The sequence below is a fragment of the Pelodiscus sinensis genome, unplaced genomic scaffold (assembly GCF_049634645.1).
Source record: "Pelodiscus sinensis isolate JC-2024 unplaced genomic scaffold, ASM4963464v1 ctg35, whole genome shotgun sequence".
In the NCBI taxonomy this organism is placed as follows: Eukaryota; Metazoa; Chordata; order Testudines; family Trionychidae; genus Pelodiscus; species Pelodiscus sinensis.
Window position 1 is genome coordinate 1,974,953 of NW_027465908.1, and position 22,420 is coordinate 1,997,372.

At 58.3% G+C, this 22,420-nt stretch overlaps 2 long non-coding RNA genes across 4 annotated transcripts in view; both read right to left on the bottom strand.

Annotated features, from left to right (window-relative positions):
- Window positions 1–4,825: 4,825 nt before the first annotated feature.
- LOC142824427 (uncharacterized) lies at window positions 4,826–9,890 on the bottom strand. Its single transcript, XR_012899303.1, has 3 exons — window positions 9,054–9,890; window positions 8,356–8,479; window positions 4,826–4,918 (listed from the first exon to the last, which is right to left on the bottom strand). It is a non-coding gene; the product is annotated as an uncharacterized LOC142824427 (long non-coding RNA).
- A 186-nt stretch (window positions 9,891–10,076) lies between these two features.
- LOC142824483 (uncharacterized) overlaps window positions 10,077–22,420 on the bottom strand; it is a 42,142-nt gene continuing 29,798 nt past the window's right edge. For 2 of the 3 annotated variants that reach the window (XR_012899348.1, XR_012899347.1), the window contains exon 3: window positions 18,491–19,054. This is a non-coding gene — a long non-coding RNA (uncharacterized LOC142824483). Of the gene's footprint in view, window positions 10,200–18,490; window positions 19,055–22,420 lie in introns of those variants that run through there. The other variant, XR_012899349.1, reaches the window with a different exon arrangement.

Below are 22,420 nucleotides of genomic sequence, written 5' to 3' on the forward strand. Positions count from 1 at the left end.
ACAGAGGCTGCTGGATGCAGGTGGCAGGTTTGTATAATTTTTGGTGGTGCCCCATTAGCCATACCCCCTGACCTCTGTTAACCATGCCCTGACCCTCATTAGCCACACCCCCTGACCTCTGTTAACCATGCCCCGACCCTCATTAGCCACACCCCCTGACCTCTGTTAACCATGCCCCGACCCTCATTAGCCACACCCCCTGACCTCTGTTAACCATGCCCCGACCCCCATTAGCCATACCCCCTGACCTCTGTTAACCATGCCCCGACCCCCATTAGCCACACCCCCGATCTCTGTTAACCATGCTCCGACCCCTATTAGCCACACCCCCTGACCTCTGTTAACCATGCTCCGACCCTCATTAGCCACACCCCCTGACCTCTGTTAACCATACCCCGACCCCCATTAGCCACACCCCCTGACCTCTGTTAACCATGCTCCGACCCTCATTAGCCACACCCCCTGACCTCTGTTAACCATACCCCGACCCCCATTAGCCACACCCCCTGACCTCTGTTAACCATGCCCCGACCCCCATTAGCCACACCCCCTGACCTCTGTTAACCATGCCCCGACCCCCATTAACCACACCCCCTGACCTCTGTTAACCATGCTCCGACCCCCATTAGCCACACCCCCGACCTCTGTTACCCATGCTCCGACCCTCATTAGCCACACCCCCTGACCTCTGTTAACTATGCCCCGACCCCCATTAGCCACACCCCCTGACCTCTGTTAACCATGCTCCGACCCTCATTAGCCACACCCCCTGACCTCTGTTAACCATGCCCCGACCCCCATTAACCACACCCCCTGACCTCTGTTAACCATGCCCCGACCCCCATTAGCCACGCCCCCTGACCTCTGTTAACCATGCCCCGACCCCCATTAGCCACGCCCCCTGACCTCTGTTAACCATGCCCCGACCCTCATTAGCCACACCCCCTGACCTCTGTTAACCATGCCCCGACCCCCATTAGCCACGCCCCCTGACCTCTGTTAACCATGCCCCGACCCTCATTAGCCACACCCCCTGACCTCTGTTAACCATGCCCCGACCCCCATTAGCCACACCCCCTGACCTCTGTTAACCATGCCCCGACCCTCATTAGCCACACCCCCTGACCTCTGTTAACCATGCCCCGACCCCCATTAGCCACGCCCCCTGACCTCTGTTAACCATGCCCCGACCCCCATTAGCCACACCCCCTGACCTCTGTTAACCATGCCCCGACCCTCATTAGCCACACCCCCTGACCTCTGTTAACCATGCCCCGACCCCCATTAGCCACACCCCCTGACCTCTGTTAACCATGCCCCGACCCTCATTAGCCACACCCCCTGACCTCTGTTAACCATGCCCCGACCCCCATTAGCCACACCCCCTGACCTCTGTTAACCATGCCCCGACCCCCATTAGCCACACCCCCTGACCTCTGTTAACCATGCTCCGACCCCTATTAGCCACACCCCCTGACCTCTGTTAACCATGCCCCGACCCCCATTAGCCACACCCCCTGACCTCTGTTAACCATGCTCCGACCCCCATTAGCCACGCCCCCTGACCTCTGTTAACTATGCCCTGACCCCCATTAGCCACACCCCCTGACCTCTGTTAACCATGCTCCGACCCCCATTAGCCACACCCCCCGACCTCTGTTAACCATGCCCCGACCCCCATTAGCCACACCCCCTGACCTCTGTTAACCATGCTCCGACCCCCATTAGCCACACCCCCTGACCTCTGTTAACCATGCCCCGACCCCCATTAACCACACCCCCTGACCTCTGTTAACCAGGCCTCTTGAGGTAACACGCTCGGGGCAAGATGGACATGATCAGAAGTAAAAGGTGTCATGTCACCCCTCTCGAAGGACTTTTCCCACCATCCTCCTACCAACAGGGATTAGTTTGGCCCCCACCATACCCCCCTCATGCAACTATCCTGCAATTGCATTAACCCCAATGTGTGTGACATTAACTCGGGTGCAGAGAGGCTGGGGGAAGTGTTCCCTCTAAGGCTCTGTCTACACTCACGGCTACTTGTGCAAGTACAGCCCTTCTTGAGGAAGAACCCACAGAGTATCCACACTGCCCGCCTGCTCTTGCGCAAGGAAATTTACAGTACGGCGTGGGAAGAGAGAGCATCTTGCGCAAGAGCGCTTTTTTTTAATAGGTGTGAGCTCTCTTGCACAAGAGGGCAGTAAGGCTGCTCGGCAGGGATTTCTTGCGCAAGAAACCCCTGTGGCTAAAATGGCCATCGGAGCTTTCTTGCGCAAGAGGGCGTCAACACTGCCATGGATGCTCTTGCGCAAAAGCACAACTCGCACATGGCAGTGTGGACATGTTCTTGCACACGACTTCTTGCACAAGAACCCTTGTGCAAGATGTTCTTGTGCAAGAAGCCGCCAGTGTAGACATAGCCTAAGAGTTTCCTCCCATGAGCAGAGCTAATTTTGTGGTGTGCACCAGTACTGAGTTCATGGGGCTTGTTTGGATGTGCCACTGTGGCACCCAAGTTATTAATAAATACGGGTATGTCTACACTACCCCGCTAGTTCGAACTAGCGGGGTAATGTATGCATACCGCACTTGCTAATGAAGCCCGGGATTTGAATTTCCCGGGCTTCATTAGCATAAGCGGGGAGCCGCCATTTTTAAATCCCCACTGCTTCGAACCCCGTGCAGCGCGGCTACACGGGGCTCGAACTAGGTAGTTCGGACTAGGCTTCCTAGTTCAAACTACCGGTACACCTCGTTTCATGAGGAGTAACGGTAGTTCGGAATAGGAACCTAGTCCGAACTACCTAGTTTGAGCCCCGTGTAGCCGTGCTGCACGGGGTTCGAAGCAGTGGGGATTTAAAAAGGGCTGCTCCCCGCTTATGCTAATGAAGCCCAGGAAATTCAAATCCCGGGCTTCATTAGCAAGTGCGGTATGCATACATTACCCTCCTAGTTCGAACTAGCGGGGTAGTGTAGACATACCCTACTTTATAGACCTTTACCTTTTCTCTCTGTTGCCATGTCTCCTCCCCTTGCTCCATCAACTCCCCTGGTGCCTGCTGCCCCCCAACTCCTCACCCTCCTCTGCTGTCCTGACTCCTGGCCTTCTCACTGCCCTCAGCCCTCCTGCAACCTGCCCCCCTCCACCAGCCCTTCTCTCCCCCTGTGCCCGCTCCTCCAGTAGCCCCACTCTGATCACATGAGCTACCCCTCCTCATCCCCTCTCCTAACACCTCCCTCTACACACCTGCCCTGCCTCTCTCCTCTGGTGCTGGTCCCTCCCCTGCAGGTGTCTGCCCTTCTGCTTCACCCTCAGAATCCCCTGACACCTGCACCTTCCCTTAGCCCTGCACCCTCCTGGTGCCTCCCCCTTCCCTTACTGCCCCTTCTCCCTTTGCCCTCTTTTTCCCTGATGCCCACCCCCTCACCACTCTCTGCCCCCATTCTTCTCATGCCCCTCTGTGCCCTCACACATGATTTGCTCCATCCCTGCCTTCCTCATGCCCACCCCTTCTTTCAAGCCTTTTCCCAGCACCTCCCCCTCCCCCCTCTAGTCCCCAATGCCCTTACCCTCTCCAATTGCAGCATCACCCTGTCCCCCCTCCCCTCCTGTCCTATTCCTCATTGTCTGCACTTGGCCCCCTGGCATTTGTCTCTCCTCCACGCTGTCCCTTGGTGCCTTCCCCTTTCTTTCTCCTCCCCCTCCACACAAGCCCCTTCCTCCCCCTTCCCTTCCCTTCTGCCTTCCACTTTGCGGGGCTGGAGTCTGCGCTCGGGCCCCAGAAGTCCCCAGACTCCGAACCCAGAGCTAGGCTGCGTGGCGCAATGCCATGCCGAGCAGTTTTAAAGTCCCGGGCTGTGACATCACGTCACACCCGGGCGTCTCCTCACTTACCTATCAACGCCGCGCATGGCAGCAGCAGCCGGCAAGGGGGAGCTGGACTGAAAGTCGTGCACGGCAGGGCCGGACTGGGGCCAGTGGGGGATGCTCTGGGGCTGGGGTGGGAGGACGCACAGGGGGGCCGGGGCCCACTCCAGGCAGGGCTGGGGGGGGGAGACCCAGCTCTGAATATTTCTGGAGCAGGGGCACCACAAGCCCATATAACTCGCCGCCCATGGTGGACGCAGCCAGACCCAAACAACACAGCTTGTGCTGCCCCGGTGTCTCCGCTGCCTGGGGTGGACCTTCGGGGCACCGTGTAAACCTACAGGAGGGTACTAAGGAGGCAGAAGCACTCCATCCTGAGAGCAAGAGGAGCTCTCTTGGGCAGTGCAGCCGGACGACTGTCTTGTGCCTGGCAGACTCAGTGGGATGGGCTGGGAGGGAAATTCCGTCTCCGGTTCCCCACCTGCCGAGGCGTGACTTCTAGCCCTGGGGTGGGGCTAGAGCCTGTCACCCTCTGATTCCTAGGCCAATGCCCTAAGGCACGCGGGAGCCCACCCTGCCTTCAGGACGTCCCTTATACCCTGCGTGGGCAGTCTGGTTGCTCCAAGGATGGGCAGAGGCGGCGCTAGAACCCGCCACCCTCACTCTCCTGCCTCATCCAAATCTGGGCCCGTGGAACCAGCAGCCACGCTGGCCCAGATCCTCAAGAGGTACTGAGGCACCTCGCTCCCTTAGATCCCTACAGAGCCTCGAGGAGCCGGGCCAGTCCCCTGGGGAGACTCTGTCCCCATCCCTGTGCCAAGGATGACGCCACCGCTCCTGAGTTGACCAGTGAGGAGGAACAAGCAGAGCTGGGACTCCCCCGCCCGCTCCCTGGCAGCTGAAGCGATGATCAGGGCTCGTTGGTGGTTCCTGAGGTGATTTTTCCCCCCCCCGCCCTTCAAGCAGCTTCCTCTACAAGGCCCGAGTGCAGCCAAGCCGACACAGCAGCGTTTCCAAGACATTAAGCGTTCAGGCAGCTCGGCGGTGCTGGAGAGAGAGCCAGGGCAAGACAGACTATAAATAAACCCCGGAGAAGTGGGAGGCAGCAGCTACAAAGCGCCTGGTGAGCCTGCGAGAAAAGCAGGTGCATTCTGGAAAAAGCCTCGGCAGCCTTTGTACCTCACTGCAACGTCAGGGCATCCCTCGGCACCACGCGCGGGGGGGGAAGCAAAGGAGTTGGTGGGGGAGGGGTGTTTTCCTCCCCCCCCCCCCGGATTGTTACCGTTAAAATGAATATTGTGCGGGAGAGGCAGGCGAGTGACGCCAGCAGGAGAACAAAGGGAGGCGGGGGAGAGAAAGGGCTCGGGGCTCCTGAAACATTTCACAAACCCATCAGGCGGGAGCCAGCGTAGGGCCTGGAAAATGTCAATATTAGCTCGGCGCAGCTGTGGGCCCTGGGGACAGGGAGCCATGGCGCGCGGGCGCAGTGAGGATACTCAGCGCTGCTCGCACGCCACGGGGAGACTCCAGCCACCCACGGCCACCCATTCACCCTGGGGGGCCACCGAGCGAGACACTGGCCTCGCCCTCCCCGGAGGCTTTTCTGCTGGCCACGCAGGCAGCCAAAGGCCCAGCCATCGGATGGGAGAGCCGGGACGGACCTGAGCTCTGTGTCCCTGGGGCAGGTTTTCTCTTGCCCCTGGGCTGCTGCGGCTCAGCCAGGGGTTGCCACGGGAGAGGCTGCATTCCCGTGGGCAGTCAAGCCCCTAGGAGCCCCACACGCGCCAGGGGCTGTACAGACACAGAACAGAAAGATGCCCCTCCCCCAGCCCTCCAAGTCCTGAATCTGCTGGGGGGAAGCCCGGCTACGGAGCCCTGCCGCTGGGCTACGAGCTGCGCAGTCGGCCCAGAAGCCAATGAGTTAACTGGGGGGATTAACACCCCGAGGCCCGGCTGAGTGAGGAGCTGGGGCTCAGGAACAGGGCGCTGTCCATGCTGCTCCTGGCGAGGGGCCTGTCCCTGCAGCACTGACCCACACCAGCCCTTTCCTGCAGCAGTTAGAGCTCAGAGTCCGGGGCCTTGTGCAGGGGGGGAACCTCCATCTGATCCCAGTGTGGGCTGTGGCCCCGGGACGCCCTGCAGCCTCCTCCCTCAACAGGGTGAGGATGCAGAGAGGCCAAGGTGCAACCAGCCAGGGAGAGGGATGGGAGGGAAGTGGAGAAAGCACCCTGGTGGTAAGGGGGGGGGGGGGGGGGCAGTGGGTTCTGGCATAGCTTAGGGGATAGGGCAGTCACCCACGGAGGGCAGTGTGGTGGGTTCAAGTCCCGGCCCCCACCTGGAGAGATGGGACGGCCCAGGCTGCCCCGGCGGATGGCAGGATGAGGGACGCAGCAGGAAGAGCCCAGGTGAGGGAGGGGCTGGCACGGGGAGCAGCAGTCACAGCTCCCCTGGGGCATGGTTGCGGGGGAGCTCGTCTCGGGGCACGGAAGCTGCGGTGCTGCCGTGTAATGGGCGGGGCTGCGGGGAAACTCTTCTGCCACTTGCCAAGAGACGTCCAACTGTCTGTGTCACCAGAGGCAGCATCTGCTCGCCTGGTACCCAGCCACCAGAGAGAAGCAGCCTGGCAGGGACATCCCCCCTCCCTGCCTTCTGGATCACAGAGCCACTGGCACAGGATGGGCTACGGCCTGGCCTGGCTGCTGTCTCTCCGCCACCTGCCAAGGCAGCTTCTTCCTTCCCTGTGGCCTCGGTCAGCACCCAGGGACTGGGCTACTGCACCAGGGCCGGGAGGAGGGGTCTGCCTCACAGGGGTGGGCTAGAGATGGGGTGCCCCTCTGTCACTCTCCTCCTGAGCCCATCTTGTGCTCTGCCCGCCTGGAGCTAGCGGCTAGCTCCATCCCCCTTAGCATCCTAGGGCAGGCAGGGCTTGAACACTCTAGGCATGGAGAGTTCACCCCCTCCCTAGGGAACCCAGCCCAGTGCTTCCCCACCCGGCTAGGGAAATAAAATATAGATCCCTTATATTATATGGGCCCATCTACACCTCCCCCACTGATGCTCCTTGTACATCATGTGAACTGGGGCAAAGTCTTCCTGGCGTCATCCCCGTTGCCCCAGACCTCTCCCACCTTCCACCCCACACGGACTCACACCCCCCGCTCCCCAACCCAGCGCTCGTCCCTCTGCCTGGCCCCGCACCTCGGTACGTCTCGCTCACCCCACGCCTGCTGCCTCTGCAGTCACTGGCAGGCCCCAGCACGTTCCCCGTGGACGGGTGTTCACATCACCAATACCCCACCACCTCAGCTGGCAACCAATGAGCCACCATGTGGGCGGGGGCGGGCTCAGCAAGGGTGCCGAGGGCAGTGTGGATCCTGGAGTCTGGCCTCGCTCAGCCTCGCTCCAGGGGCCCGTCCCGCTGCCGGGACCGTGGTGGGGGAGACCTGCCCTGATAGTCCTGCTCTGTGGCTGAAAGCCGGGCCGAGCTCACTAGGGCCCCCCAGCCACAGCTGCGGAGTGTCTGAGCGCCACAGGAGGAGAGGCTGGAAGGATGCCAGCGTCCCCGCCCGTCCCATCCCCATGGAGAGCCAGCGCACACCGAACCCCGGCTCACATCCTGCTCGATGGCGCTTGTGGGCTACCTCCTTGCACGCTCCCTCTTTGCCAGCTGCGGCAGAGGTGGGCTCTCCCCAAGCCCCCACCCCTGGCGGAGGGAGGCAGGAAGGCGACAGAGCTGGGGAGCGGAACTGGAGCCGGACTCATCAGTGCCAGGGCTCAGGAGATGGACTCCTGCCCCCATTACATCAAGCAGGCCAGAACCCCCCCCCCCACCACCACCACTCTCCGTTGTTCCCACCCTGTATTCTGTGCATCACAATCATGCCTCAGGGCCTGTCCTGGGCCAGGCCCAGGCCCCATTGTGCTCGGTGCTGTACAAATGCAGAATGCAAAGACAGAGGTGCTCTAAAGGGCTCACAAAGCCACGCGGCCCGTCCTCGATCCACCCTTTCCCCAGCAGCTCTTCAGTGCTGTTCAGGAGACCCGACTCCAACTCCAGTGCCCCTTCCCCTGCATCTCGAGGAAAACGTGTGGTGCATGGGGGAGCTGGATCCTTACTCCCAAAGTGCAGGCCATTGGTGCCTTAGCTCTTAGCAACTCCAAGCGAGGAGACGGTTCTTTCTCCTCCACAGTGGTGGCCAGGCAGGAGAGGAGATGTCCCTCCAGAAGCCCTTTCACATGCTATACCACAGGTGTGTGTGTTTGCTGGCTGCACACCGGGGTTTATCGCCCTTGCATCAATGTATTCCTACTGCAGATAAAAACCAAGGCAGGTCTTGCCGTGCCTCTGAATATGGATGAGAAACAGAACGCTCCGCATGGGGAGGGGATGAGTGGTGAACACAGAGCAATAAAGGCAGAGTGGAGAAAGGCAGCGAGAGAGCAGGCAGGAGGACAGAGGGGGGACGGGGCCCAGAGTCACTCACCCAAGGGGCTATGCGAGCAGTGAGGGTGGGGTGAGGCTGCATTTGGGGAGCAGATGCCTGCACAGGATTCTCAGCTGATGGGCGCAGGAACAAAGAACTCTGTTGAGGAGCCAAACACCAGACCCTAGAGAGCCAAACAGGGAATAAGCCATCGGAGAGAAACGCAGAATGCAGCTGAGCAGTTTCCGTCTGGTGTTTCTCGCAGGACAGAGCACCTGGCTATCTCTGTTAGTGGGATTCCCATTCGTGCTGGGGCCCGTCAGCGCCCCTCTGGACACAGGCGTGACTGGCAGCTGCCCACTCGCTAGCCTCCCCCGGAGATGCCCAGGCATGCCATTCATCAACATACGGGGCAGGCCACTTTGCAGGGGACTTGGCAACATGGGCTGTGGAAGTGGGCATCTTCCCTCTGCGTTAGGAGAGCGCCCATTCCCCACGCAATCATGTATAAAAATGAAATCTTGACTGAGATCGTTAATGGTCCCTGGCACAAATTCCTGCATTTGGATGAGCTAAAGACCTTGACAGTTTCAACGGGGATGGAATTTGTCTGGACTTCTTGCTGTCCTTAGCTCCTGGTAAGTGGCTGCTCCTTTCCAACCCAGAAGCAGCCGCATTTCAAAAATAGTCGAGAAGCTGATATCCCTGGATCTATGTACTGAAGCACACCAAGGAAGCTAAACGCCGTCGTGACTTACAACTTATTGCGGCTGTCTTTGGATCCCTTGGGATGGAACAGCGCGTGCCATGTCAGGATCACCCGGTGTCCTGAAGAACCCTGGGACGAGAATGGATCGAGGCCGAATGCACAGCCAAGGCCTGCCTGGCGTCACCCCGCACCTGCCACCTGCAATGACAGCCCGGCTTAGCCTCCCTGCGAGTGCCTTCTTTGGCAGGGAGGTTCAGTGATCCCGTTGGACAGAGGGCAGAGAGGCAGAGCTGGGAACAGATCCCACAAATGCTGAGGGCTCTGTAGCAGGCGACCAGATTCCACGGTGATGGGCCCGGCACAAGAACCAGAATAGAAAGCTCCAGGGGTGGCTCTTCCCTCGCAGCCTTTGGCTCTGGGTCTCTGCCACTGTCATTTGTGTCTTGGCCTCTCCTGGCTTCTTCAATGATTTGTTTCCCCGCTCCAGCCGGCTCCCTCCCATCCGATCCCTGCTCCGAGCCAGTACAAAGGTGACAATATTTTCTCATTATTAGCCTGAGTTGATGGGTCTCTGTCAAGGGGGAGGAAAAAAAGCAGCAGCAGCCAGGCAGGCAGGATTCTGGTAGGGAAACTGCCACCCTCTTCGCCTCTGCATCAGCAGCTTCCTTGTGCATGTGCCATTTCTCCGGGCTCAGGCTAGCAGCGGAGAGCACCACTCACGCAGCATCTGCATTTAAGTGGGGATGGCAAAACCCTCCATGAAGCCTAGAAGTCTGATTGGTGGAAGAAAAGCCAAGCCCACGGGCCTGGAGCGGGCAAGGGCCGGAAATGCCTCCTCACTGCAGAGAGGGCAGCCAGCAGCTGTGCCCAGAGCGAGCAGAGGGGAATCACCCTGAACAGTCACCCCCAATTCAGAGCCAAAGCGCCGCTCCCAACCCAGCTCTCATCCTTTCCCCAGGGCCCAATGCAGACTCCACCGCTCGTCACCCCAAACCTTCCTCCCTCCACTCCCCCATATCAAGTCGGCCCCCCCAAAAAAGGCCTTTCAGCCGTAAGCCAAACCATTCACCCCACATCCCAGACCTGGATCTCAGCTTCACCCCAGTGACTTGGCAGCTCTGAATATGCTCCAGAATTGTGGGTAGGACACGGGGGGTTAGGCAGTGGGGGGGCATAGGCAGGCATCTCGGAAGGCCTAACACAAGATGAGAAACTTGTCAGCATTCAAGATTAGGACAAACATCACCCTACGTCCCTGCCCCCAAGCCCACGTTCACCATGTGCCCTTCCTCTCTGGGCCGTAGGCTCTCTGCACCCGCCTTTTGCCGGCCAGACTCTGCCGGGGGCAGGTCAGTAACACCCATCCATGAGCGACTGGCTGAACTGCTCGCTCTAATTTCCGCAAGCCAGCGGAGCCCAATCCCGCCACCGCCGCGCGCGAGCAGCCGCCCTGGGCTGCAGCTGTGGAATCCGGCCCGGAGATTCCTGCCGGTGCCTGGAGGAGAGCAATGCAAAGCGCAAGGGAGAGACGGAGGGAGACAGATGGACAGCAATGGAAACATACGTTCAGTGGAAGGAAGCAGATACACAGCAGGCATGCGGCAGATAGGCGCGCAGATGCTCCTGCGCAGAAAGCCAAGCAAAGGGAGATTCCCCATTGTTGGCTGCTCTGTTCCCATCACCCCCGTGCCACAGAATCAAACCAAAACCCACCGAGCTGCCAGGAGCCCACAACCTGGAGCCGGGAGCCTGGGCTGGGTGTGGCCTATGCAGCCACTTGGGTGTCGGTGTCGGGGGGCAGCAGCCCAAAGCCAGGGGGAAGGGTTTGTCCTTGGCTCCTGGGGAAAGCGTGGGGATTGGCTGGGGAACCAGGCGGGTCCCACTCGGGCGTAAATGAATCTTGTTCCAGTCCTGAACTCTAGGGATGGAGAATTCTCCAGGCTGGGAGTGAAAGGGCAGCATGGGACGAACCTGCCACACAAAGCCACGTAATTCTAGCCTCCGTGTCCCTCCGCGGCAGGCCGGGAGGGAGGAAATGTGCTGAAGCAGACCTGGTCCTCGGCAGCAGGGGAGGCCAGTAGAGCTTATACTACTGAGGCCGTAACCGAATATCGGTCTGGGCGCTAGGAAACCAGCATTCTTGGCTCTTGGAGTGAGTGCGCAGTAGTGCTTAGAGGAGAGTCAGGGCTGCTGGGACGTACTCTCAGCTCAGGGATGTAGTATTCTTTAGTGGTTAGAGCAGGGGGATCAGGAGTCCTAAGTGTAATGCCCAGTTTTGCCACTGGCTCACTGTGCTGCCTTGGGCAAGTCACTTCACCTCCCCGTGCCTCAGTTTCTCCAGCTGTAAAATAGGAATAACAGACTGTTCTTATGGGGTGGGGTGGGGATTGAAGGCTCAGTAATGAACATGCATCAAGAGGGTGTGTAGGTCCTTCGATGGCAGAGAAGAGTGATTGCCCAGCTACCTTGTGTGACAGGGCTGGGCTATGGATATAGGTCACCACTGAGGACTCCGGCAGGATGCAAAAGGGAAGGAGAAAAAACCAGAGTGGCTGAGACCCTCAGAAGTCCTTGAATCATGTCATGCAGCGCTTCCCTGCTAATTAGAAAACCCCGTTCCGAGCCCTTGGAGCTGTGATGTCATCCCTCAGATTGCTTGATTGGAGGGGGGAGGAATTAGCTGGCGGATGGGAGGCAAGCGCTGACACCATCCTTTCTGGATTTCACACCTGCCTTGCCTCCCCGGGCCCATCCCCCGGCCCCGCTGGTGTCTCTGACGTGGCGTGGACCCCAACAGGAGCCCAGGAGCGCGGCAGGTTCCAAATCACGCCAGGTGTGTGTGTGGGGGGGGTGTCTTTTACTTGCTTGGGGACCCAGGCAGCCACTCGCGGCTCTGCCAGCCAGGTCATTGGCCACCAGCTACCCTGGCCCCTAGCCAAGGGCTCTGCCAGCAGGGCCCTGAGCCCACTAAGTCCCTTCCCCTGGGTCCAGGCCGTCTCCTCACACATCCCTAAATTCCCTTCCCACTGGCCCTGCAGCCCACAGAGCCTCCCCTCCCCCGTTTCCAATCGGCCGAGCTGTGAGCCCTCCATCGCCTCCCTGCGAGCCCACCATCGCCTCCCTGCATCGCTGTGCTGCCCTTGCCCAGTCTTAGCTTGCCTGCCTGCCTGGACCCGTCCCCAAGCCTTCCCTGCCCCCCCCCCCCCCGCCCCTCGCCTTCCCACCCAGGCCTGCCGCCTCCGAGGCCCCAGGCCGGCAGAGCTGCTGAGGCGGCTGCGTTCGACGGGGAACTTGCCAATGCCGCAGCATTCCCAACTTGTGCACTGCGCTCTACTTGCCCGGAATAATAAGCAGGCGGGCGGCAGGGAGCTGCCGTGCTGTTCCCTGGAGGCGCTGGCCCGGGTTAAACGAGACCCCTGCTCCCCCAAGTGCTCGCCGCGTGTTGTAACCCAGATGAAGTGCTCAGGACGGTGCCCGGAGGCTGTTAAATCAGCAGAGTCGCCGAGTGCACCTCCGGACCCTCCCCCACCCCGGGCGCATGTATTACTGATCACTGGATACCTTCCAGATGCAGCCGAGGCCTCCCTCCCCCCTCCTTGTGCCCCAGCTCTGGGCAGGGGGGCAGGGCAGGCCGCCGTCCCCACCACACAAGTACAGGCAGCATTTCGCCCCGGCGAGAGGCTAACACATTCCTAACGGTTGCCAGGAACAACCAGGCGCCGGGGGAGAGAGGCAGGCGCACAGGCCCCATCCTGTGCTGATGTGTGGAGAATGGTCCCATGGTCACTTCTGTTCACTCCTTCCGGATGACCTTCCTCCCACCAGGCCTCCAAAGCAGCCCCAGCCTCCAGGGAGCAGAGCGGTGCCAGGCATGTCGGGGCTGAGCCTGGCACCTCTCGGCTTGGCAGGTCGGAGTCCCAGCAAATTAAGCAGTGGAGCATGGACGGCTCTCAGAGCCAGGCAGCGCGGGCGTGCTGGCTCTCGACCCCTAGCCTAGCCCTGCAAATGCCTGTTCACATACCCCCCTGCACACACACGGATTCAGCGGTTGATGGCACTTTCCTGGCCTCCGCCACCACATTAAGTGAGCCCCTCCCAGTCCAACGCCCGTCGCACAGTTATCCCCGCTGCACGGACCAGGAGGTGAAGTATTTGCCCGAGGTGGCTGTGGGAGAATAGAGGCTTGAACCCCCGTCTCCCCCATCCACCACGCCACCCTTCTCCTCCCCGTTAGCGCCCCACGGTTTTGCCATCCAGTTGGCTCTGGGGCCGTTCCGTCCTGTCCCCAAAGGCCGGCAGCTCCACAGGCCAGGAAAGCCGGGCAGGACCCTGGAGAAAGGGGACAGCTCACACTGCGCACCAAGGTTAGGCTGGCAAGCCCAGCTCTCACCCCGCAGGCACCCTCTGTGCCAGGATCTGCCTCCCGGTGCTGCACAAGAATGGGAAGCGCGTGCATCCGCCGGGAGGAAGCCGCCGGGGAGGAGGAGACAAAGGCGCGCAGTGTAAGGGCCTGGCTCCCCCCAGCCAAGTGCACCGCTTTGGCCTGCGCTCAGAGTTATAAATAGAGCGGGTGTGTGGCGTTTGACACCGACTGAGACACGACCGGCGGAGCACTGCAGCAGCTCCCAGCCACGTGGCCTAGGTGGCTGTGCCAAGGCTGCTTCATCCTGACCCACAGCGCCGCCTGCTAGGCCTCTTCTGAGCCCAGGCACAGAGCTCTGCCAATGCCCTCCAGGGCCAGCCTGCAGCGCCCCTGTCACGTTGCTGGATCTTGAAGGGAACAGCCAGATTACTGATGCACCCATAGGTGTGGGTGCTGGCCCCAAAAATGGTATAGAAGGGGGCCATGTGAGGTATTGAATAGAAGCTTATTATTGGATAATCCTATGTACGCTGTTCATGTGTTTGTATAATGTCTGTGTGTGCAATTATTAGCATGTACTTGTATGGACACTGGAGATTTCCCTGCATGTGGTTAAGCATTGGGCAGGGCCAAGCCTGTGGACATGCTAATTACCGAGGCCCTGTGGAACAATGGCTCTCAATGGGCCAAGGACACACCCAAAGAGCAGCCAGCAGGGAACACAGAGATTGGCCTCTGACCAGGTGACCTGCTACATACTAGAAGAGGCCAGGAAGGAGGTATAAAGAGGCCATGTGGTCAATGCCATTTTGTTCTCAGCTCAGCACTTCATCCCAGAGGCAGCATTGCAGGGATCAAAGAGCCCGGAAGACCTGTGAACCCATCCTGATGCGAGGATGTGCAACAAGAACTTTTAAACCAGCAGCTGTAACATCTCTGCTAGAGCCTGCATCGAGGACTGGGAGATTCAGTGCATGTAACGTAATATTCTTTAACAACCTGACTCTCGTGCTTTTCTTTCTTGTGATAATAAACCTTTAGTTTTAGATTCTAAAGGATTGGCCCAGCGTGATTTGTGGGTAAGGTCCAGAAGGTAAATTGATCAGGGATCTGTGGCTGGTTTCTTGGAACCGGACAGAACTTGTTCGGGGTAGGTGGGATTGGGTGCTAGGACCCCCCACCTGTGTATGAGGCCTGGGGCCATCTGGGGCACGGATATTGCTGGGGTGTCAGAGGGGTTTTGCTCGGGAGGCTTCAGGCAGGCAGCTGAAGCGCTCTGTGGGACTGGTGTGTGGCCTGTTTGGAGAGGTCACCAGTCTGGGGGCTGTAAGGAGCCCCGGATTTGAGCAATTCGCCCTGAGCGGCGCCCTCAGCTGTGCCCAGACACGGCCCGGTCCGTCACAGCCCCCGGAGACCACAGTCCTGGGCTCCCCGAGGCAGCCCCTCCGGCAGGGCCCGGTTCTGCTCTGCAGCCCCCAGCTGGATGAACACGGCACGTTCCTGCCTCCCCGCAGCCTCCCCTTGCGCCTCCATTCCTGGGCTCCTCCCCGGGAATGGCCAATTGTTCTGGATTATTGGGGCTTTCTGGGGTGTGCCACAGGCTCAGACTGGGCCAGACTCGTGTCACTTGTGTCCAATCAGGGTTAAAATCGGGTTCTCGAGAACTGGCGGCAACCAGTGCATTAGCCCGCTGCTTGTTCCACCCTCCCCGTCTGAGCCAGAGGCATGGACACCCCATAGACCGGAAAAAGCCAGTAGGTGCCTGCGGGGGGAGAACCGGATTGCATCTGTGTTGGGAGACCTGGAGCGTAGAATCTTTACACGAGGAGTAAATTCTTAACACAGCAGCTGCCTCCACTCCCAGGCAGGAGGAGACTCTGTGCTAACCTTTCCAGGAATAGCAATGGAAGGGCCCTGCCTGCCAGCACAGACTTGGGAACAGCCACCCAAAAAGCTGGGCCAGCGCTGCCCTCTGCAGCAGCCTGAGCATTTCCAGTGCACACGATAGAGCTGTACCGTGGGAGACAATCAATCACAGCTAACAGCATTACGTTCCGGGGAGCTGGCAGCGCGGGCGAGAGAGAGGATGGGAAAGGTGGAGTGGACAGCCCAGACCTGGGGAGGGATGTGAAGACTCCAGCCAGAGTCCTCAGACGCACCCGTGCTGCTCTCGCCCGTCCAGCTTAAGCACGTGTGGGTCCAGTGATGGGTGGCTGGAGAACGGCCCGCTCCCAGGCTCAGCGCGTGACACCTCCCGGCCCGATCGTGCCCTGCATGTGTTTTTCCCCCTTGAGGTCCCTTCCAGGCCTTGTGCTCTATGCATTCTCTGCAATGACTGCAGATTAACTCATCCCAGAAGGAGGGAAATCTGGGGAAAGGTTGGAGAAAAGGCTGGGTGCAGCACCCCAAGCTGCAACCCGGCCTCATGCTGTGCGGAGCCGGGAGGGCTCCCTTTCTCTACAACCAAACCCATGAGCACTGCAGATTCATGCTCAGCTAGCGAGCAAAATTAAGCCAACTGATTCTTAACTTTTGCTACTTCCCTTTGTGAAGGAAATCCTCCGGGATCCTGCTGTGATTGTCCAAAACGACGTGCCGAGAGGTGCCGGCCGTTCACGTAGGGTATGTCTACACTACCCTCATAGTTCGAACTAGCGGGGTAATGTAGGCATACCGCACTTGCAAATGAAGCCTGGGATTTGAATTTCCCGGGCTTCATTTGCATAAGCGGGGCACCGCCATTTTTAAATCCCCGCTGCTTCGAACCCCGTGCAGCGCAGCTACACGGGGCACGAACTAGGTAGTTCGAACTAGGTTCCTATTCCACGAGGAGTAACGGTAGTTCGAACTAGGAGGGTAGTGTAGACATACCCATAGAGATTTATGGAAGGGTCAGTGCCGCTGTTTAAAGAGACACGTTAAGGAGCACGTTAACACGGAAATAAACCCACATTGATCCACACTGGAAAAACCCACCCTCGTTCTGAACTGGATCCCAGCTAGGACAGCAGAGGGCGTCTCTCTTCTCTACAGCAGAGGCATTAGCCAACTCGCTGTGCAGTTCAACCCCCGGCAAAGCAGGTTCCTGACCCCAGATGGCGTTCACTTCTTGCCCTGTGGACCGAAGGCCTGTGGAGCGTGTAGCCGAGATGGTGGCATTGCCGGTGCTGGTCTCACTCCTGTGTATCTCATGCTCTACTCCCTCCCCCACTTCTTCCAGCGATTATTAATCGGAAAAGCTGGCGGATTGGTCTTATTGCCTTCTAACGCCCCGAGTCTGGCACCGCACACACAACTGAAGCACTTTGTGTGTCTCCTTTCCCTTCCGCCAGACGCTCGCATGGCTCCTTAAAGCCCGGAATGAATTTAGCAGCACAACCCCCCGCCTCAGGTGGGAAGCTAAATAGAATGGGCCAAGTTCTCCAAAGAAATCGGCCCCCTTTAAACACCATAACTAGTGGCCAGATTTCCCCAAGGTGTTTTCAGGCCCCGGTGAGAGGCTCTGGGGGTGTTCTGGTGAGTTTGGGGCATCTGTCAGCTCCTAGCAGTCGGCTGGTCTCCAATTCAAATGCCCGTCTGCGGTTTGGAGCAGCACTCCCCCAGGGCAAGGGCAGGCAGGAGGAAGCATGTTGTGCTAGCAAGGCTGGAGAGGGCCTCGAGGTGGAGCCTGGGTCCATGCTGGCAGAGGTGTGGCTGGTGATTGCTGACGCGAGCCTGGGGCACAGGTGTTCGGACGGGCAGGCGGAGCGAGTGGCCAGGTGGCAGTGGGTGTGAACTCACCACTCGCCTCCCTTCCCACCCAAACCAGGACAGCACCACCCAACCTCGGCCCCACCCCTTTGCACACCTTCCTGGCCCGTGATCCTGGAGAATTCCTAGGCAAACAGCCTGAGAGACCCTCCGTGGGCACGGGGCTATGGCGACACGGCTGAGAATGGTCCCCGTGATCTGGTGGCTCTGCTGGGCAACAAGCCAAGGGACTGAGCTGGGCCGACATCCCAGAAGATTCCTCTCGGCACCTGGTCCAGGGACAGAGGTCCCTTTGCACAGAGATTCACGAGCCCAAGCTAAGCCCTGAGACCGGCTCAGTGCCCAGCAGATCCCTTGGCACAGCGCCCCAGAGGAGGCTGCTGGTTCTGCCCAGGGATCCCTAAATAGGGCTCCTCCTCCCCAGTGCTTTCTCAGGTCCCTGACCCACAGGCTCACGCTCAGCCAGGCTGACTGCCAGCTACCCTGGCCACAGCAACAGGGGGGCGGCTGAGGCAGGCCACAAACGTGAGCCCAACTGGCTTATTTACTAGGCAGCAGCACGGCCAAGGAGCAGCTCCAGCGAGCAAGAGGCAACTAGGGCAGCAGGTTATTCTTAGTAAGCGCGTGCGAGGCTGCAGCGCCGCGTTTAATGGATGCCCACCCCGGGTCTCTCTGCTCCTCAGGGCTGGAGGCTAGTTGCTTTCTCCCCCTCTCCGCTGCTTCCATGGCCCAGCGATGTGGCCGCGGAGGGAAGAACGCAGGGCTTGCCCGATCGGATGCGACGGTCGGCCCATCGAGCCCTGCATCCTGCTTTCCACCGCCACCCATAGCGGATGCTTTCGAGCAGCGGTTCCCAACCACCGGGCCGCAAACCGCTGACTGCCGGGCCACGGCGGCTGCTGGAGCTGAAGCCGACTGTTTGCAGCGGCTCTGGGGGGTGAGGATGGGGTACACCCCGGCCCGCTGAGCAGACGCACAGCAGTCGGCTTCCAGACAGCTGCAGCCTCCCCCTTTCCCCCTCCCCCGAGTGGTTGGAGCACCAGCGCCGGGTTCCTGCGGGGGGGGGGGGGGGAGGACACGACAGGGGAGGGAGAGAAAGCCCTGAGCCTCACTGTGCAACCCAGCTGGCAGAGAAGCAGCACGTCCCCTCCCTCTGCCGGCTGGGGGAACAGCAGCACGTGGGCAGCACTTCTCCCCCGCGAGCCAGATTGCGCAGTGAAGCTCGGGGCTTTCTCCCCGCCCCGCCCGGCAACTCCGGTTGCCTACATTAACCACCCTAGTTCGAACTAGGGTGGTAGTGTAGACATACCCTCAGAGAACTGATGGGCAGGATTCCCTGGGATACTAACATGAAGGGGAAAGGAGTCCAGGGGAGCTGGCAGTATTTTAAAGAAGCCTTATTAAAGGCACAGGAAGAAACCATCCCAATGTGCAGTAAGAAAAGAAAATATTGTAGGTGACCAGATTGGTTACTGGGGACATCCATGGTGAGCTGAAACACAAAAAGGAAGCTGACAAGAAGTGGAAACTTGGACAGATGACTAGGGAGGAGTATAAATATATTGCTCGAGAATGCAGGGGAGTTATCAGGAAGGTGAAAGTGCCATTGGAATTGCAGCTGGCAAGGAACGTGAAGGGTAACAAGACAGGTTTCTACAGCCATGTTAGAAAAGCTAGACATACACAAATCCATGGGCCCGGATTTAATGCATCCGAGGGTACTGAGGGAGTTGGCAAATGTCATTGCGGAGCCTTTGGCCATTATTTTTGAAAACTTGTGGAGATCGGGAGAGATCCCGGATGACTGGAAAAAGGCAAATGTAGCGCTCATCTTCAAAAAAAGGAAGGACAATCCAGGGAACTACAGACCAGTCAGCCTTACCTCAGTCCCCGGAAAAATCATGGAGGGGATCCTTAAGGAATCCATTTTGAAGCACCTGGAAAAGAGGAAAGTGATCAGGTTAGTCAACATAGATCCACAAAGGGCAAGTTGTGCCTGACCAATCTGATTAGCTTCTATGATGAGGCAACTGGCTCTGTGGATATGGGGAAGTCAGTGAATGTGATACACCTTGACTTTAGCAAGGCTTTTGATATGGTCTCCCACAATATTCTTGCCAGCAAGTTAAGGGAGTATGGATTGGATAAATGGACTGTAAGGTGGATAGAAAGCTGGCTAGACTGTCAGGCCCAGTGGGTAGTGATCAATGGCTCCATGTCAGGTTGACGGTCGGTTTCTAGCGGAGTGCCCCAAGGATCAGTTCTTGGACTGGTTTTGTTCAACATCTTTATTAATGACCTGGATATGGGGATGGATTGAACCCTCAGCAAGTTCACAGATGACACTAAGCTAGGGGGAGAGGTAGATATGCTGGAGGGCAGGTATAGGTGTCCAGAGTGACCTGGACAGATTAGAGGCTTGGGCGAAAAGAAATCTGATGAGGTTCAACAAGGACAAGTGCACAGTCCTGCAGTTGGGACGGAAGAATCCCAAGTATTGTTACAGGCTGGGGACCGACTGGCTAAGTAGCAGTTCTGCAGAAAAGGACCTGGGGGTTACAGTGGATGAGAAGCTGGATATGAGTCAACAGTGCGCCCTTGTAGCCAGGAAAGCTAATGGCATATTAGGGTGCATTAGGAGGAGCATTGCCAGCAGATCCAGAGAAGTGATTATTCCCCTTTATTAGGCACTAGTGAGGCCTCATCTGGAGTACTGCATCCAGTTGTGGGCACCCCACTATAGAAGGGATGTGGACGCATTGGAAAGGGTCCAGCGGAGGGCGACCAAAATAATTAGGGGGCTGGAGTGCATGACCTATGAGGAGAGGCTGAGGGATTTGGGTTTTTTCAGTCTGCAGAAGAGAAGAGTGAGGGGGGATTTGAGAGCAGCCTCAACTTTCTGAAGGGAGGTTCCCAAGAGGAAGGAGAGAGGCTGTTCTCAGTAATGACAGGTGGCAGAACAAGGAGCAATGGTCTCAAGTTACAGTGGGGGAGGTCCAGGTTGGATATTAGGAAAACCTATTTCCCTAGGAGGGTGGTAAAGCACTGGGATGGGTTACCTAGGGAGGGGGTGGAGTCTCCATACCTAGAGGTGTTTAAATCCTGGCTGGACAAAGCCCTGGCCGGGTTGATTTAGTTGGGTTGGTTCTGCCATGGGCAGGGGGCTGGACGCGATGACTCCTGAGGTCTCTTCCAGCTCTAGGATTCTATGGAGCTACATCAGGGAGGGTTGGGAGGGATTTTTCTGAAGGTCAGTGACCCCCGACCCAAAAAAGGTTCCCCACTCCTGCCATAAATCAAGAGAACACGGGAACCTTTTGTGTTAGACATAAATTAATTTTACTTGATTTTAAATGAAGTTTGATAAACTAACATGAGGAAGTTAAAGTGTTTAGTCTGGTTAATAATTCACATGAACATTTCCCTTCTTACTGGTTAAATGAATCCGTTCTCCTGAGCTGCAGCTCTAGCCAAATGGCTCGTGCGTAATTATGTAATTAACAGCGAGTTTCCATTGGTCACTGGTGGCCCACGGAACGGTCTGCACTGAGCCAGGCGGGCCACAGGCCAAACTGTCTGAGAGCCACTGGCACAAGGTGCTGGGTGGCACTGGGCAGGGAGGCAGTGTGGTAGGCACCCTGGCGCTGCAGGGCTGGAGCTGCGGGTGCAGGTGGGAGGGAAGTGCAAGGGTGGCAAAATGTTGGGGTGAGGGGCTCAGTGGGTGAGTTATTCCAGCCCCCGACAGTGACCCATCAGCTAATCCACTCGTACATGGCCTGTGGTCACTCCCCATATTCGCCAGCCGGCCATAGGCATTGCTCCTGCCCATCAAATCCGCCCCCCTTCCTTTTCCCTTCTGAAAGGGGCCTGCGCTCACCCCACCGCAGCCCCACTGATGTGAGGAGGGCCACAGCTGCGAGCGATGTTTGGCCCAAGGAGGGGGAGTTCCGAGGATCAGGACCCCCGGATTCTGAGCCCGACTCCCCATGAGACTAAGTCCAACTCAGGCACATTGTACAGATGGGGAAACGGGGGCGTGAGATGCCGCTCTCATCCCACATTGAGTCAGTGGGAGAAACCGAGTCTCCCGGCTCCAGTCTACTGCGCGACGCAATTGCTACACAACCAGTCACCCGCCGATTGTTTCTTTGGGCCGCCCCATTGGCCTGCAGCGCCCCCGTCCTGTCTCGACTTGGCAGGGACCATCCTTGGGCTGTGTTTGTTCAGCGCCTCGCACAGGCTGTGTCTAGACTAAAAGTCCAAGGGCTTCACCCCCAGGCTGGGGGCTGTAGCTTGAGCCCAGTTCCCCGGGTGGAAGCTCTCCGGCTTGGCTTAGTCCCAGATGGTGGGTTCGGTCTTTGATCTTAGGCTCCAGCAAGTCTAAGCCAGCTGTGGGGACCCTGGTTGGAGAACCCTGCTCTAAACCCTTTCCCCAGCCATAAGACAGAGGAGATGATACTCGCCTACCTGCCATGCCCAGTGTGATGTCTCATGTGTCATCAATGCCTGGAGAGGCTCAGATCACAGGAAAAAGGGAAACCCCTAGAAGAAACTCACTAGAATCGGGATGGAGGGAGCAATGCTCTGTGCAGCTTTCACCTGGGATTGACTTCCCGCTCCCCCCAAATCAAGGTGGTCCAGCTGCTCCCCAGATCGCTGCTTCTCCTGTGCCAAAGCCGCCAAGGGCTCTGGGAAAAGACTTCCTAACCCAGCCGGGCTCCGCTCCTTGGGGACAGCTGTTGGCAGGGAGTGATTTGTTTCTGTGTGTGAAGAGCCCATTTTCCACGCCGGGCAGCTTGTCCAGGAGATGGTGAATGCCCCTTGGAGATTAATAAAGGCTGGGGAAGCAAGGCTGTAACAGTGCAGCCAGGAACACACGCCAGCCCGTTGCCTCCCCCAGAAACAGCCATGGCATAGCTGTGAGATGCTCCTGCAAAGAGCAGGGGGACAGGAGACAGCACATCCATCCAGATCTCTGCACGAGTGCCCCTACACCAGCTATCCCAATGGAAAACGTGTGCGAAAGACGAATGTTTCGATTCAGTGCATGTCTTTGAGTAGAGCCCTGCGCAGATACAAAGGAGCAGAAATCCACAGATTTGCAAGGCCCTATCTATCCGCAAGAGGAATATCTATGCCAGTCCAACGCCAGGTGTGGATGCTGTTAGAAGGGGGCCTTATTCCAAATTAGCTAAATCCTACTTGGAAAAAACAGCATCCACGCATGGAGTTAATCTGGAATAGTTAATTCACTTTAAATTCACACCTAACCTTACCCGAGATTAACGTTCCTCAGGAGTCAA